The following is a 16,625-nucleotide window of genomic DNA, read 5'->3' as shown; positions in this document are numbered from 1 at the left end:
TAAAAGATGAATAAAATTATATATATCACTTTTCCTTCTGTAAATAACTCATGATAAAAGTGAATAAAATCCTGGGGCACCTGGGTGACTTAGTCGTTAAGCATCTGCCTTCGGCTCGGGTCATGATCCCAGCGTCCTGGGATCGAGTCCTACGTCGGGCTCCCTGCTCTGCGGGAAGCCTGCTTCTCCCTCTCCCACTCCCCCTGCTTGTGTTCCTGCTCTCGCTCTCTTCTCTCTCTCTCTCTGTCAAATAAATAAATAAAATCTTTTTTTTAAAAAGTGAATAAAATCCAGATCTTCTCTACTTGGAAGAGATGTGGCCAAGTAAAGTAAATGCTTATCCTAAACCTCTATAAATGCTTAGAAAACCATGATTAGTTCTTCAGAGACCAGGAGACTCCTGTCTTGGATATGCTATCTTCCTCAAGTGCTAACAGCCACTAACTCACCATTATGGGGTATAAAGCTAATGTACCCAAAGTGACCTACTGTGATGTGACGTGATCTAGTGATTATATTCCTTTAAGCTTTGTTAATAACTTTGTTACTGTCTATTATGAAATAATAGCAAGTGAATTTCAAATACATGAAGTGAAATCAAACTTTTTTTCACTTCATGTATCCTTTTGTGAGATTTTTATTTCAGAATATTACAGTCCAAATTAAAACATTTACATGGGTGTGTTCAGTTTCTGAAAATGTAACTTATGATATGTGTGCTTTACATTACACCTCATTAAAAATTTTTTAAAATTACAACCCAAACCCCTTTTAAGCTTTACCTCATCTTATAGTTTATAGAAGCTGCTAGGTGAAAGTTTTTTTTATAATGTTTTCAGAAAGGAATATTAAAAGCAAAAAGTGAACTTTCCTCCGTCTCCCTGACAGGTGTGGCTTTGGTCGTGAAGGGCATATTTTTGCCATCTAGGCTGGACAGAGCAGTCCTTGGAAGCAGTGAGTGTGTGCAAATGAGGGTCTGCTCAGTGTGAGGACCAACCAGGCTGCATGAAAAGAGACAGCCGGGACGTGAGGTGGGACTGAGGCAGCCTCTTGACCATCTCTGTTCTGTAATGTTGTGAATGGGAAGTGCTTCCCTTCTTTAGAACTGAAATGGACTCATCTGGCAGTGCTTTTCTCCTTAGAGGATGGGAAGCAGTGGGTTTGGGTTCATCGCACAACCAAGGAGTTTACCAGAAGTTGGCTGTGCCAGAGGTTGCACAGGGCAGGGAGAGGCAGGCTGAGCTCCTGTGCTACCTTCGGCCTCCTCCCTCTCGTGACAGTGTTTTTGTGACTCTATCCTGAAGCTCTCAGAGGTTGAGAATTGGCAACAGAGTGAATCCCTGGGCTGCGAGAGGGATTTAGTTGGACAGAGTGGACGGCCAGCCAGTCTCCGTTCCTTTTCATGGGAGAAAGGCCCGCTCTGGTACCATCTAGACTCATTATGGAAAAGGCAGCAGACAGACTATTCAACCTGCTACATACCGTACAGTGTCCTTTATAGTTAATGAGGAGGGGTTGAGATGTGCTACCTTTCTATGCTAGTGTGGTTTTTTTATTTGAAGTTTTTTTTTTTTTTATTTACTTATTTTAGAGAGAGAGGGAGGGCATGGTGTGGAGGGGCAGGGAGAGTCTTAAGCAGACTCCACGTTGAATGTGAAGCCTGACGTGGGGCTCGATCCCACGACCCTGCGATCATGACTTGAGCCAATATCAAGAGTCGGATGCTTAACCGACTGTGCCACCCAGGTGCCCCTCTATGGTAGTGTTTTGTAAATAATTTATTATAAATGTTTATGTGTAAGGCAACTGGGATAATGAAGACATCCCAAGAATTATTTTTTCTGTCTGTAGCTGATGACCTTGTGAACCCAAGTCTAATGTCTGGTGTTGCTTCATCAATTATGGATGGCCATTAAACTTGCTTCATTGTATCTAAAACTGTAAATCTGTATTTTATGGATACAATTAATACAAATATAGATAATTTGTGTTGCTTTCATATAGTTTCTGTGACCCGCCCCCCATTCATCGCTGGTCCACAACAGAGCTAGTATAGGTAGACAGGCATCTAGGTGGGAGTTGAAAATGCAGCTTGTTCTGCTTTAAGACCCAGGCCACCGTAGGTCAGCCTGGCCAGACACAGGTCATGTTTATCCCTTGAATGTTTGGGAAAGGCTTGAGACCATGAGGTGACACTGTGAGGACTTAGAAATACAGAATTGCATATGCAAGTGGCCTGCTGTCAGGCTTCTCCACAACCCAGGCATTCAGGAAGGTGAATCTCGGTATTTCTCCCCCATGTTCTGGGCCTTTGATAGTATCTTGCCTTTCTGAGAGTCTTCCCTCTACTTACAAGTTGTCTCCGGCTGAGGTGACATCCTTTTGCTGTCTAAGATTTTGCTTGTTTCTTTGCCTTGCTGTAAAGGTAAAGATTATGTGGAATGTCTGTATTATTTAGTATAGCAAAAGTGATTATCCCTTCCCTCTGTGTCCTTTTCCCAGTTTGCTCTTGTTCATTCACTCTTGTCATCTGTTAAGAAGCAGCAGTTCCTTAGCAAATGCCTCTCCCTTGGCCCAGCAGGACAGTCCACCTCCCTGAAGAGGACACGGTATGGCTAAGGGGCATTGTCTCGCCTTACCCAGCAGTGGAGTCTCCACAGACTGGGGCAGCCTTGGGGATCATCTTGGGGTGTGGTGGACTAACCCTCCTCTGAGCGCCTGTGCACAGAGCCCACGAGGGCTAGGTGCATGCCCAGAATTCTGATGCTCAAGGTGCCCTGCAAGGATCTCACAGTCTTACTTACCAAAGACTGAGCTCTCTCCCTGGCTGATGCTGAAGTACCTGGGCTGTCTGGGTGCCCTGTCAGACCACCCTTCATTTCTTCCATCCCAATGGCCCCCCTACTCCTGCTGTTTCTGAATGTCTCTTCTCTAGCAAATTGGTATGATAGAGGGGAATCGAAGATGTGACCCCTGTCTTCTAAATAGCTTGACATTGTTGCCCACAATCAATAAATTTAATTGTTTCAAACAATTTTAGAACCATTCTGTACAAGTATACCAATTCTGGGAATGTGCATGCCCTTCATCTGGAGGCTCATCCTGACAGTCTGGTCTTTTTAATTGTTTGAGTCTTTTTTGTTTTGCGGTTTTTTGGTTTTTGGTTTTTGGTGTGTGCAAAAGTGCAGTTCTATGTAAAACATCATGAAGTTTCTTTTTGCATTTTTGTTAGACCACAGAATCAGCTTTTAGAGCTAGAAAAAATTAAGAGAGAAATTTAGATCTTGGAAGTATTCATCACTAAAGAGAATTTATGTAAAAACAAATATATTGTTTTTTTCCTCTTTTTGCGCTGTACACCCCCTACTGCTTCATGTTATTCCTAATGTCCTGAGAATCCCTGTGGTACTGTTAGTTGGGAATTGCTTTGAATACTTTGGAAATATTTTCCAATATTCGAATAGTATCCTTTCATTAAATCATAGAAGACTCTGGGTGGCTCATAATATAAGAGCTTTTTTTTTTTTTAAAGATTTTATTTATTTATTTGACAAAGAGAGAGAGATAGCGAGAGCAAGAGCACAAGCAGGGGGAGTGGGAGAGGGAGAAGCAGGCTTCTGGCCGAGCAGGGAGCCCGATGCGGGGCTCGATCCCAGGACCCTGGGACCATGACCTGAGCTGAAGGCAGACACTTAACGACTGAGCCACCCAGGCGCCCCTCAGATTCTTTTTTTTTTTAAAGATTTTATTTATTTGACAGAGAGAGACACAGTGAGAGAGGGAACACGAGCAGGGGGAGTGGGAGAGGGAGAAGCAGGCTTCCGGCCGAGCAGGGAGCCCAATGCGGGGCTCGATCCCAGGACCCTGGGATCATGACCTGAGCCGAAGGCAGACGCTTAACGACTGAGCCACCCAGGCGCCCATAAGAGCTTTTCTTTAAGCAAGGAACTGAAGGAGACTGAGATTCAGTGGTTTTCTCTCTGCTGCACCAGGAAATCCCATGCAGGGCTCAGAGCAGAACATAGTTTCTTTACTTTGTCCACTGGTGGGCCTCCCTATTTTAGACACAAAGAGTACACAGACTAGGCCAAGGATGACAGAGGTAAATGCCACAGTCATACGCATCCATGCCCCTGCCCCTGTGGTCCTTAGGAAGAAGAATGCCTGTTAGACTGGGCCTCCTTCAACCCCTGTTGGGCCCTTGCTTCTCTTCCTACCCGTACGCTGGACACCCCGAGGGGTCCCCGCTTCCTGAGAAGGCGCTGGCGGTGCCCCTCAGTACGGAGGCAGACATGCTGGCCCCAGACGCAGTAGCTGCCATATACTGTTCTCAGATGTGGAGTGGCTACCAGGAGGCCATCTTCCCCATGTTTGGAGGACAGCTGACTGCAGACATTACCTAGCAACAGAAAGAGCTGGAGTCAGGCAGGGAGAAGGGAGATGGTTGTTATCAATCATGCTGAGATGATGTATTGTGGTTTAAAAATGGAAAAGGAAGGGACAGATTAAATATTGACATGTACTGTATTCCAACGGTGGTAGCTCTTGGCTTGTCTAACACAAAAACATATATTCACTGCAAGGGGAAATAACATCTTCATCTAACTTCTGCTTCAGGGGGCTTCAGTTAAAAAAAAAGAGAGAGAGAGAGCTTAGTTTGATTCATTTCCAGCCTCGCCTCAGTTGAAGAGTTTAGTTATTGAAGTCTGTAAAAGCTTTTTCTTAGTTAGTTCACAATGCAGTGTGCCCACTGAAATGAATTCTATCTTAAGATTTCTCTCAAGTTGATATCTGAGTTTGATAAAACAAGTAAAATATATCTTCTCTCAAGCTACATTTTGACAGCATGCCTGTAGTATAGAAAATACACATTAATAAATGACATTTATAGTGGGAACTTGAAGAAAACATGTGACCTGTAAGAAATTTGGGTGCGCCGCCCACTGCTTCCCAGGATATAGGCCTTATCAATGAATTATTAAGTATTGTTAAACAAGTCTTGTAAAATGTTAATTTGTAATGTAGTGTCTACTCTCTGTACATGTTGTCCTTCAAGGTCACTTTTCCTGTTATTACAATAGTGAGAGTGAACCTACTGGGCTAATATTCACCTCGACCTTGGTACCCTCGGCCTCCTGGCATGGTGGTTAAGATGGCTCCTTAAGGTCTTATTGGCATCCATTTTCAAGTTCACCAAGTTTTCACAGTGAGTAAGTCATTGTCTGAGAAAATGACCTCTGAATGTAAATGTATGGGACTATTCAGAAGGGCTTATGTGGTGGGATTCTAAGGAAAGAAAATCAAAATTCCAATCTACATCCATAAATACAGAGTTTCATCATAGAAGAGAAATTAGAAATCATTAGAAATCTCATGGCCTCATTTTGTAAATTGGGAAACAGTTTCAACTCCAGTGTCAAAAAGGTGAATGTAGATGGGAGAAAGGAATTGAACCCAAATCACTTTTGTTCTTTAGTTGACAAATCTCAGAGCTTAAAATTCTACTGACAAATGAAATTGCAAATGTACCTCATCTGTTTCTCTAAGCCTGCCTTCAGTCAACAAATGTTTTCTATTCATCAGCCTTAAGAAACAGCTTTGGTGCTGTCACATGCAGTGAGTCCATGTATTTATCTTTTAGAGGAAATACAGGGTATATTTTTTCTCCTTTCCTGAAGTATGGGATGGTGTTCTTGAAAGGGGCTTGTTTTAAATAATGTGGCTTAGTACAAAGGAAAGAAATACATTAAAGATTCTTAAATCTTCCCTTAGCTGCTTCTCAGAATTGGGTCAATAACCTCTAAAGTGGCTAGGATGGGTCAGAAATACGTTAAAAAAATCACAAATTCTAGAACAAGAAAGGACCTCTAAGGTCATTGGGCCTAGCCTCTGTCTTTAGGTAATTAAGGTGTTAATTTCGTACTGTGATAATAGCTGAAACTCAAAGGGATTGCAGGCTCCACCTAGATCACATAGTAAAATCATAAGCGCTGTTATTTTATAAAATTCCATGAACTCGAAGATCTCATTCATCTTCTAACTCAGTCAGCTTGCCTTTGCCTTCACTGCCAGCCTCTTTGTGGAATTTTTTTTCCTAGTGATTCCTGCCCTCCTGCCCCCCCGCCCCCCACCTTTTTAGGTCCCTCTTTTAATTCTGTAACAAACCCCAGGCTCTCTCGGCTCTTCTGGCACCCCTCTGGATTCCCCTGCTTGGCCTGGAGGAGATTGGCTGTGTCTGGAGGGACAGGAAGAGTTATTATGCAGACGACAGGCACCAGCTGTTCTGCATCGGTACCAATGAGAACACGGGAGGAAATGAGCACCACTGGCAGCTTGGAAGATTTAGGTTAAGCATAAGGAAATGAATCCTGAGTCATGAAGACTGTCAGGAACTAGAGTAAATTGTTAAGGAAGATTGTGGAATCTGCTTCTCTGGAAAAACAAAAAGCACACCTTAAAAATAAGGCAGCCTCACTGCCCAGAATGATTCTAGTGGGGTCTGCTTGAAGTTAGGAGGTAAACTGGATGACCTCCCATCCTCCCTCTTGATTCTATTAAAAGATTTGCAGGGGATGAGGTTTCCACAGTCAGTAGCACAGTCTAATGCTTAACAAGTCTTTTGTTGAAGATATTAATATCATCTTTTCATCTGACCTAAATCTTTCCTGTGGAAGTTAAGCCATGATCCCACTGGGAATGAAGAGCAGAGCAGATCAGAATTCAACCTTGAAAGTATCCAGTTAAATTTAGAGTGTTTAGAGTTAGGGAGACTCAAGAATCAGCCCTGAACTGGGTCGCATCATTCTATGGTTTCAGGGAGGGATATCACAGAACCTTGACTCTTGGTTTTGGTATTAGAGTCAAAGGCTCCCATAGTTGAGATTAATAAGGATTAATAAGGTTAGGGAGGTGGGAGGAGAAGAGTGTGATTTCAAGGTTTATGGCAGTTACCACCAAACCACTGCATTAATATAAGCCAAAATTAAAACCACAGAGTATAAAATGTCATGCTCACACATTAATTTGCTCCAGCAAATCTGAAGGCAGTCAACCCTGCAACCAGCACCTCAGTGGACTTGAAGATAGATAACCAAGTAGCACAAGGATTAGAACCTCTTCATTAATTTTTAAAAATCGTTTATTAGTTTAACAAAACATAAAAATACGCATGTATTCAGGAAATGCAGTAAGATGAACTAACGGGTTTTAAGGCTATAATGTTCAATTACTTAGTAATTTCCATTCTGCCTGTTGCCCGACTCATAATGAACATTCTCCAGTCTAAATAAAATTTAGACTGCTTAGCTTTGGGAAATTTTATTTAGCTTCTTTTTATTACAGCTTAAAAAAGAGCCCCAGCATTTTGAAAAGGGGGACTACTGTACATTTTCAGCCTTTCTTAATTATTACTGTTTTTCAAAAGCAGTTCACCAAGCCCTGTAAGAAGACACAAGTGACTTTCATGTCATAATATCAGATCAAAACACATTTGGGGAGCCTAAATTTTCTTGTAGGTGACAAAGGTCCCCCCTTTTGGGAAGAAAGAAGGATGACTTCCGAAAACCAAAGCTACAGCGAGAAGAAATATTTTGTTTGGGGGCGAGGAAACAGGAAAATTCCTTTCAGCTATCACAGTGGGAAGTCACCCAGGTGAGGATGACATTGAAGAAATCCTTCCAAGCATACACCTTCCCCAGTTGTGGAAAATCTCTATGATTCCCCTTTCATTTTCACTCTCATCTCTCTTTCCAGTATTATACTTGGGACCAGCAACTAGGTCCCTACTCCCCTAACAATAGAAGGACCTTACCATTGTCTTGTTTCCTTTCCACCTCCATCTCCAGTTCCCATCTACAGTGAATCACCTTCCTGATTCGTAAGGAATCTTGGGTTCCCATTTAGAAGCACATGTATGTTGTACAAGACTCTTGTACAAGTTGGAACTCTTTGCTTATGGAGGGTTGTTTGATCTGAAAACAAAACCAAAACCAAAACAACATTCAGCTCATGGAGTCACTGTGTGTAGATGTTAGCAGCTAGCTGGGCTGGGTTGGCCCTGACCAAGCACAAGAATAGCGTCTATTTATTTTCCCATCTTTGGCACATTTGAGGAGTCGCCTCCTGATTCCATTCTCCAGAGCTCCACCTTCCCAGTGAGGTGGTGTAGGTGATGTCCGAGTGTGGAGGTGATGCTCTCTGTCTTGCTGCAGGATGATGTTGGGTTTCAGGTGTTCTTTTGTGTTGTTCACACATAATACTGCCCTTGTGGCACCTTTTGCAGGAAGGCTTTGCTTGGCATCATGCTTTCTTGCCCCTTCCTGGAATAATGTCTGGGAGAGGGAAGCATTATTTTCAAACCTTTGGTGAGAGGAGATAAGATTGGTGAAAGTTTGACCGTCCCTTGTAGGTGGTCCTTCATGAACCCATGTGAAGTTTGACATTCAGTTGCTGACTCCCAGAATGAAAAGTCCTGTCTTTTTAACTGAATAAAGGCTGATGTCAGAGGACTCATCCAGTAACAACAGGGAAAATTTAAATTAAAGAGACCTTAGCATTTCTGTAAATGCTTCTGTAGGATCATATGCTGTGACATGAGTGTATATTGTTGACAGTAACCACAGGGACAGATCATCAAGGGAACAAGTTATGGGACCTGTTCAGTATCAGCACGAGGGTGCCCGTAATTTGTGAGGCCATAAACCATGCCATCAAAAATAGATGTGTAGCAAATTTAGAATTTTTTTAATAAGGAAGAAGAAACCATTGGCAATCTACTATGTTTCCAAATGTCACAACTGTCCAAGTAGCTTGAAGTGGGCTTGATGCCCCACCTACCAATACCACCTCACCCATTCTCACTGACAGGATGCAAGTGGGGGAAACCTGAGTATGGTTCCATATTTGCAGCCACTGGGAGAGAGAGTTTGTGCAGCCCAGGGTGTATAAAAGGGATTGCAGGTCAGTGCTGTGATTGTCATTGTTAAGGGAAGCTTGGGGGTGGGGAGCAGAGTAGGAGGTTTGCTTTTTTCCCTCCCATACCTGCTAATGTGATTTCAGCAAAAACCCTGGCTTTCCGTCTTCAATCTTAAACAGGTATGATGGCCAGGTATTAATATTAATGAGCATAATAACAATAATAAAACTGGCAGCAGCATCAAATGAATGTGGTCTCCTGCAGTAGAAATATTTACCCGATGTGTCCTGCCAGTTAGAGAGATTTTGGCATTAAACCTAGACATTACCTCATCCTCCTGGGCAGACAGCCGATTTCAATGCTAAGCAAGTCTGCAGAAGTGAAGAGCTGAATACCTGCCTGATTAGTTGCGTCGCCCCAGACCCTGGCTGGAAGTGATTTTCTTGAGCATGTCTGTCTGTCTGTCTGTCTCACCCTTAGTTCCTTTCTTTCTCTCTCCAGCACTCCATAGGGTTGTCATTGTTTTCAAACTGTGCTGATATATATATATTTTTATCTTGAAGGACACACTGTGAAAAGGTCTGCCAGCCAGGTGGGTGGGTATTCATACACATAGAAACCTGAAAGGTCAGAATTAGGAGGAAAAGTAAAGTGCCTGTGTACACACACACACACACACACACCCTTACACTTGCAAGCACACATACTCCTCTGTCTTTGTAAGGATCAGGGACAGGGGAATGAAACAGCCTTCTTTGTTTCTTTTAGTTCTTGATAAATACAAGGGACATTGCACAATGAAGAAGTTTTATTTTAAGATCTTTAACAACTAAAATAATATTTTGAAACATTGAAGTTGTACTAAAATTGCGTTTTTGCTACTTCCAACCTAAGAGAACATAACATTTAAAATCCTTTTATTCTACTGGCCTTAAACCACTTTGAATTTAGGACTATATAAATTATAGAGGCTCAGGATAAGCACAACAGACAAATCTGGGTTAGAAGTAAAATCTTTGGGTAATATTGAAAATATTGACAAGGCTTTGAATTATCATGAAAGCACCAAATGGTCATTCCATAAGTTTTCCAAATAAGGTATGGAAAACTACCCCATCTCCTCCTAGGACCAGTTTGCCTTATGTTTTCTTTAGCTCTTGACTCAGTTTCATATCTCACAGGTTTTGTGCTGTTGCTACTAAGTGAATTAATGCTATCAATTGGTGTCACATCTTCTAAAATTCCTTCCCAGAGCTAAACAGCTTCTGTGTTGGCCCTGATTTTTAACCAGTTCTTAGGACTGTATTGAGGTACATTTTGTGATAACTAAGCTTTTTTCTGAAATGCTCTTACTTGGATTTAGGCTGTACTAACTCCTTTACACACCCACAATTGAATACCGATTATTGGCCTATATGCATTGGCCACATTTTTGTGTATGAAGTTCATTCTAGCCACCAAGTCATTAGTAATACTGTAAGTGCTAAGCTCATAAATATACAGTTTGGCTATCTACTAAGTTCTTAGTTATTTGTTAACTCTTTACAGACAAAATAATGTATTGAGAAAATAGCTTCCTTCTGGTGGCAGAATGGGCCCAACTCTGTAGTTCTGCTTCTCATGAACTCTCAACCAGCTTGGGCTGTGACTGTCCAGAATCCACAGACACACCAACACAGGGACTGCCCACTGGGAGGATTGTTTGGGCCCAGCCTAGGAAGGTGAGCTGCCTATGAAACAGGTCTTCTGAGTGCTTCGGCATGGATTTTGACTTTTCCCCAGCATCCTCAGAGAGTGCAGCCATCCGGGAATCTTTGGTGGACTGTGCAGTTATCCACAGAGCAGCTCCATGTCCACAGGCTGAGATCCGTCCTCATTAGACAGCTCTCCATGGGCTATTTGGGGGGATGGATTTCTTTCCATCTTACAGGGGCTTTATGTCCAGAGAGTTGTAGGTCAGTAGATACAGCAAATATCTGCTGTAATAGAAGGAATTTGGGGGAGATGCTCAAGAATGAAAGGTGACAGCAGAGTTTGTTGTATAAATCAGTATTATATAACTTGTATTAATATGAACATAAGGAACTGGTGGTATTACATGGAGTTTTAAGTTTTGACTGTGAATGAATTGTGTCTCTTTTTATGATTGTTTATCTTTGGCCACAATCAGTTGATGATAATGTGATAAAATATTTATAACTTATGTACCTGAAAGTGGAGATTGATAAAAGGGTATTTTTTTATTCTGATGCTATTTCTTATTTTTAATTTTTTTATTTTAAGTTTTTATTTTAATTCCAATTAACATACAGTACTATATTAGTTTCAGGTATACAAGATAGTAATTCAGTGCTTCCATATATCACCTTTTGCTCATTGACAAGGATTTTTTTAACTTATTTTACTCTATGACTTTTTTTACTCAGTTACATGGAAGATGGCCCTAAATACTATTACAAATGGTATCACTGGAAAATGCAGCACCTGGGGCACCTGGGTGGCTCAGATGGTTGAGTGTCTGCCTTCGGCTCAGGTCATGATCCCGGGGTCCTGGGATCGAGTCCCGCACTGGGCTCCTGGCTCAGCAGGGAGCCTGCTTCTCCCTCTCCCTCTGCCTCTCCCCCTGCTCATGCTCTCTCTCTCTCTATCTCTATCTCTGTGTCTCAAATGAATAAATAAAATCTTAAAAAAAAATACAGCACTTTGTGCTCCAGCAATATTTCTATTCTGTGCAGGCTTTGAAAATCCTTTTCCACAGATAGTTGGCAGTCTGCCACTGTTTCCAACAGACAACATGTTTCCCCACCACCAGGTACCAGAACAAATGGTGACACGGATGAGGTTCTCTGTCAAGTAAAAATACCCTAAATACTCTAAATAGGAATTGGGATTTAAATATCAGATAAGGGAAACAGATAAGAAAGGAAAGAGGAAAAAGGATCAGAAGGGAACTTCCTCATATTCCAGCAGTTCAATGTAAAATAAAGAAGTGGGAGCATAGGTGTGCTAGAGAGGACCCAGACAAGCAAAATGTGTGCATTATGAATGAGGCCTGTTCTGAAGTGAATTTTTTTTTATTCTGGGAGGGCATTGTAAGCTGTAGATCAGGCAGAAGTGAAAAGGAAAGACCAAGACCATTGTTTTAAAGAAGAATATGCATTGTCTTTAAATGAACAATTGCACACTCAAGGATGAATAAGTCATACAGAATACACATTTTCTCATCTGCAAAAGGCAATAGTGCGAGTTATGGTTAATAGTCTTGTGCCAGCCTTCCCACAAGGATGCCCCCGTTACTTGCCATTGCTGTTTGTGAAGGATTCTGAGGTGGAAATAGCCATCCTTTGTAGGAGATGCCATCCTTCCCACCAGAGGACCTGGATAGGCTGTGGAAGGGTGGGCAGAGAGGGTGGCTTGGAGTCAGAGGAACCAGCTTTGGATTTTAGCTCTGTCCAAGTGGCTTGGACAAGACACTTGATCCCTAGCTCACAGGGTTATCATGATGGCCTATAGTATAATCCCTTGCATACTCTGGGGACTCCCAGGATATGGTGGTTGCTTCTGAATAAATAAATATAATAATGTATTTTAATTCCTGTAGATTGTAGGAGCTGGTCACCCATAAGCTAAGTCTCAGCTTCTACTAACAGTAAAAAGGAGATTTTTTTTTTTTAGGTTAGCCCCACTAATAATCATGGGTAAAATTATAATTGTTCCTTGACCTTTAAACATTTTTTGTCAAAACATTAAAAAACTCTTCTTGTTATCAATTATAAATATATAGGGGCATGACAAATGGTAGAAAAACTAATATTTATTTGGCATATTGTAATTTAAAACATTAGAAACACTGAGAATTAAACTGTTCTATTTCTTTATAAAACTTATCAAGAGTAGTTTGAACAGAGCCTGCTATCTCTTTCCTGCCCTGTAACTTAGGGGATGGAGCGAGTGTTTTTCCTGTGCCTTGATGAGTTGCCATACTCCTTTCTTAGTTTGGATCAGCTTCCAATATTTTATCCTTTGGGCTTTCAATGTTGTGAAATGTCTCTGAGAGTTCTTCTAATGTAAATTTTTTTGGTGCCATCATTTCCCCTGGGTCACCTTTATGCTTTTTGTCACAACTACTTTCCTCCTTTGTGTCGCTAAGCTTGCCTCCTCAGAGCTCTCTAGCTGCACATTGTAAGTCCTGAGCAGCATCAAAGTCATGGTTCCCACGGTCAGCTATTTCTTCTGTACCTCCACTTACGGTAGATTCAGATTTCACTTCCAGCATTATCACTTTGTGTTTCTTTTTATCTTCATTGGCTAATTCTCTCTTCTGATTACCCATTTTTGTAAAATGGCATGTATGTATCCCTGGGACACAGGACACAACATAACTACCCCCTTTGCTGTTTATGTATAAATAACAGCTGTGTGGTGACCAGTCACCAGCGGATTTTGAAAGAAGTGATGTGATTGGGTACTGATCACGATGCTCAGCTGTTACTTACATAGTGATTTGTAGCCTGAAGTGCTAGCTGTAGAGTTTGGACTTTATGCAATTACTCCTAGTCAGTGTACTCTGATAACTGAAATTTGAACTGTGTTGTTTGGGGATGGTGTTATATAAAGTATGGTAATTAACATTTTTTCATATCTGAACTGTGTGTAAAGCAAAGATAGCCTGTACTCAGATCTTGAACAGAACAGGTAATATGTTTCATAGGAATAGGAATCCATCACTTCTAGTTAAAACTAGAGTCAGTAAAATCCAGCAATCAGCTGGGAGACTTTCTGCATGTCACTCAGCCTCTTTGGGTCTCAGTTTTCTCTTCTGTAAAAGCCTGGATGACTTTACAATGTCTCTTCGAGCTCTAAAATGATTTGATTGTATAGTATGGGGCCACTTTAGAGAGACTTCCAAAGAAAGTCATTTAAAGATGATTAAAGTGTTGAAAAAGGAGACCTCTGAGGAAAGGTTATGACAACCGGGTTAGCTTTCCTAACATATAATGACAGATTTCCGCCCTTGTGAGGTTCACACTCAGAGCCTGGTGAGCACCTCTCCATCTCCGTTACTGAGAGTAGGAGCAACCTAAAGGATGAGGGAGATATAGCTTTTATAGGAAGCAATTATAGGATTAATGTGGCTTGTATGAGGACTAAGAGGGGGAAAAAAAAACAAGGAAGAGGTATAGAGGTGGTGCCAAAGTGGTCTTTTCATCTACTTGGGAAACATGGAATTAAAGTTAGGTCTTCCAAATAAAAGCTAGCACACTGAGGTTGGGGAAATGGAAATAATTTCTGAGAACAAGGTCCTTTGAGCCTAGATTGTGTTCCCATGGAGACTGTAGGTCTCGTGTCATTTGTGTCTTTACAAAAAGGAGATCTTTGAGGAGTGGTCTGAGTGTAGCCCGAAGAAGAAGTAGGAGAAACCTGGGCAAGCTCAGAAGGCCTCTTCTCCACTGTGCTTTTTAATTCTGTTTCTGAAAAGAGAAAGCAAAATACTCTTAAAAATCATCACACAGCTATCAGTTCACTACAAAATGGGCATGCTCTTCCAAAATTATGGATAAAGAAAATATATGTCATGAATTCTGTGATCTCCTGAGGGGGGAAGATTTTCCTAGAGGACTGACTGGGAAATTTGGGGATGAGAAAATGAGTGATTGGTTTTGACCCACTGAAATGAAAGGCTTATAGCATTTAGCTTATAGCTGCCATAATACCATCCAGCAGTATTTCTTTCTTTTTAAACATGCCGTATTAGGAAGTATTGGCTCTCAAGAGTAAAAACGTCTAAACCTAAAACAAAGAAAAGACCTTAACCTCCCTTTTGGTTGCTTGACTTAACTCCCCAAATCAGACTCTATTAGAAACTGTCCCAAGAAATCTGTTTTTGCTGTCATTGGCACTGGGAAAGATGTCCCAGAGACCACAAGATGTAAAGCTTCTGTAGTGTACGTTATTGTGAGTGCTTATGCGTTTAGTTGAAGACATTTCTTGGGCATTGAAGTTAAATTTATAACAAGGAGTACTTTCACTGTTTATTGCTGAAATTCTTTGGATTCTCATCCAGCAGTCATTGTGTTTATCTAAGATGGGTTGGAAGGCAAACCATAGTGTTTTGTTTTTAAATGTGATTTGCTTTTGTTTCTTTTGATGGTTGTCTTCTTGCATTGAACTAACTTCTAAGATGAATATAGGCTTAATAAGGAAATTTGCCTATATTTTAGCTACCCCCTTTTTTTTAACCCCTCAGCTGCACATCTTTTGTGGCATAACTACCTGACTAAAATAAGGACTACCCTTCAGAGTCACAATACACGATTTATCGTTTTAGATCCCTATGTAGTTAGTAGCTGCCTAATCATCCATGGCCTTGTTTCCTGTGAACAACTTTGTAAGAAAATATTCTGAAACAGGAATGTTCTAGATAGGTTTTGTAAGGCAAAAGCTTCTGGAGTAGGGGTGCCTGGGTGGCTCAGTCATTAAGCGTCTGCCTTCAGCTCAGGTCATGGTCCCAGGGTCCTGGGCTCGAGCCCCGCATCCGGCTCCCTGCTCCGCGGGAAGCCTGCTTCTCCCTCTCCCACTCCCCCTGCTTGTGTTCCCTCTCTTGCTGTGTCTCTCTCTGTCAAATAAATAAATAAAATCTTAAAAAAAAAAAAAAGCTTCTGGAGTAGAAAAGGTTGGGTGCTCACAATTTTTTTAAAGATTTATTTATTTTTGAGAGAGAGCGAACACGTGTGCATGCATGGGTGTGGGGGCTGGGAGGAGCAGAGGGAGAGAAAGTCTTCTTTTTTTATTTTATTTGACAGAGAGAGACACAGCGAGAGAGGGAACACAAGCAGGGGGAGTGGGAGAGGGAGAAGCAGACTTCCCGCGGAGCAGGGAGCTCCAATGCGGGGCTGGATCCCAGGACCCTGGGATCATGACCTGAGCCGAAGGCAGGTGCTTAACGACTGAGCCACCCAGGCGCCCGGAGAAAGTCCTAAGCAGACTCTTCACTTAGCACCGCTGAGCTGGACCTGGGGCTCTATCTTGTGACCCTGAGATAAAACCAGGAGTCTGATGCTTAACTGAGCCACCCTGGCACCCCAGGTGCTCGCGGTTTTTTGTTTTTTTGTTTTTTCTTTTAAAGATTTTATTTGAGAGAGAGCGCGAGCGCGCAAGAGCACAAGTAGGAGGAGGGGCAGAGGGTGATTAAGCAGGGGGAGGGGCAGAGAGAGAGGGAGAAGCAGGCTCCCCACTGAGTGGGCACCTGATGTGGGACCAGGTGTGGGGTCCGATGGGGGGCTTGATGGGGGGCTCGATCCCGGGACCCTGGGATCATGACCTGAGCCGAAAGCAGACCCTTAACCCACTGAGCCACCCAGGCGCCCCAAGTGCTCCTTGTTTTGATGCAGGGTTCCTTTCAAATGTTGATGATTTTGAATGTGTGGTAAGTCTCTAATGGATGTGCTGCTTTTGCCCTTCACATGCTGGATTCATACTTCCTTAGATTCATTGGCTAATTTTATGTGGTTTATAGTTACTATGTTAAATTGCCTTGATCAATTCGTGCTTGAAATAGTCTTAGAAAACTAATGACTACTACATTTAACTTGAGAAAATTGGGGATTGATTTTTTTCCTAGTATTCTGCCTCCTTCCACTTCTAGTTAACCGTAACTGCATTCATCTTTAATTTAAAATTTTCCATCTATTTTTCGAGGGTTAATAAGGTT

The 16,625-nt window shown here is 41.9% G+C and overlaps 1 protein-coding gene across 4 annotated transcripts in view; it reads left to right on the top strand.

Moving 5' to 3' along the window:
- Nucleotides 1-16,625, top strand: part of LDLRAD4 (low density lipoprotein receptor class A domain containing 4) — a 397,933-nt gene that overhangs the window by 268,141 nt on the left and 113,167 nt on the right. Inside the window, exon 6 of one of the 4 annotated variants that reach the window (XM_081802607.1) lies at nucleotides 889-1,031. The exons of the other annotated variants lie outside the window; for them this stretch is intronic. The gene's annotated coding sequence lies outside the window, so the exon portion shown is untranslated. The remainder of the gene's footprint in view (nucleotides 1-888; nucleotides 1,032-16,625) is intronic. 4 annotated transcript variants of the gene reach the window in all.

Source organism: Leptonychotes weddellii, chromosome 13 (genome assembly GCF_054177405.1).
Source record: "Leptonychotes weddellii isolate Sample4059 chromosome 13, ASM5417740v2, whole genome shotgun sequence".
Taxonomy (NCBI): Eukaryota; Metazoa; Chordata; class Mammalia; order Carnivora; family Phocidae; genus Leptonychotes; species Leptonychotes weddellii.
Note: the sequence above shows the minus strand (reverse complement) of the source record. Positions and strands in the feature narration are given on the sequence as shown.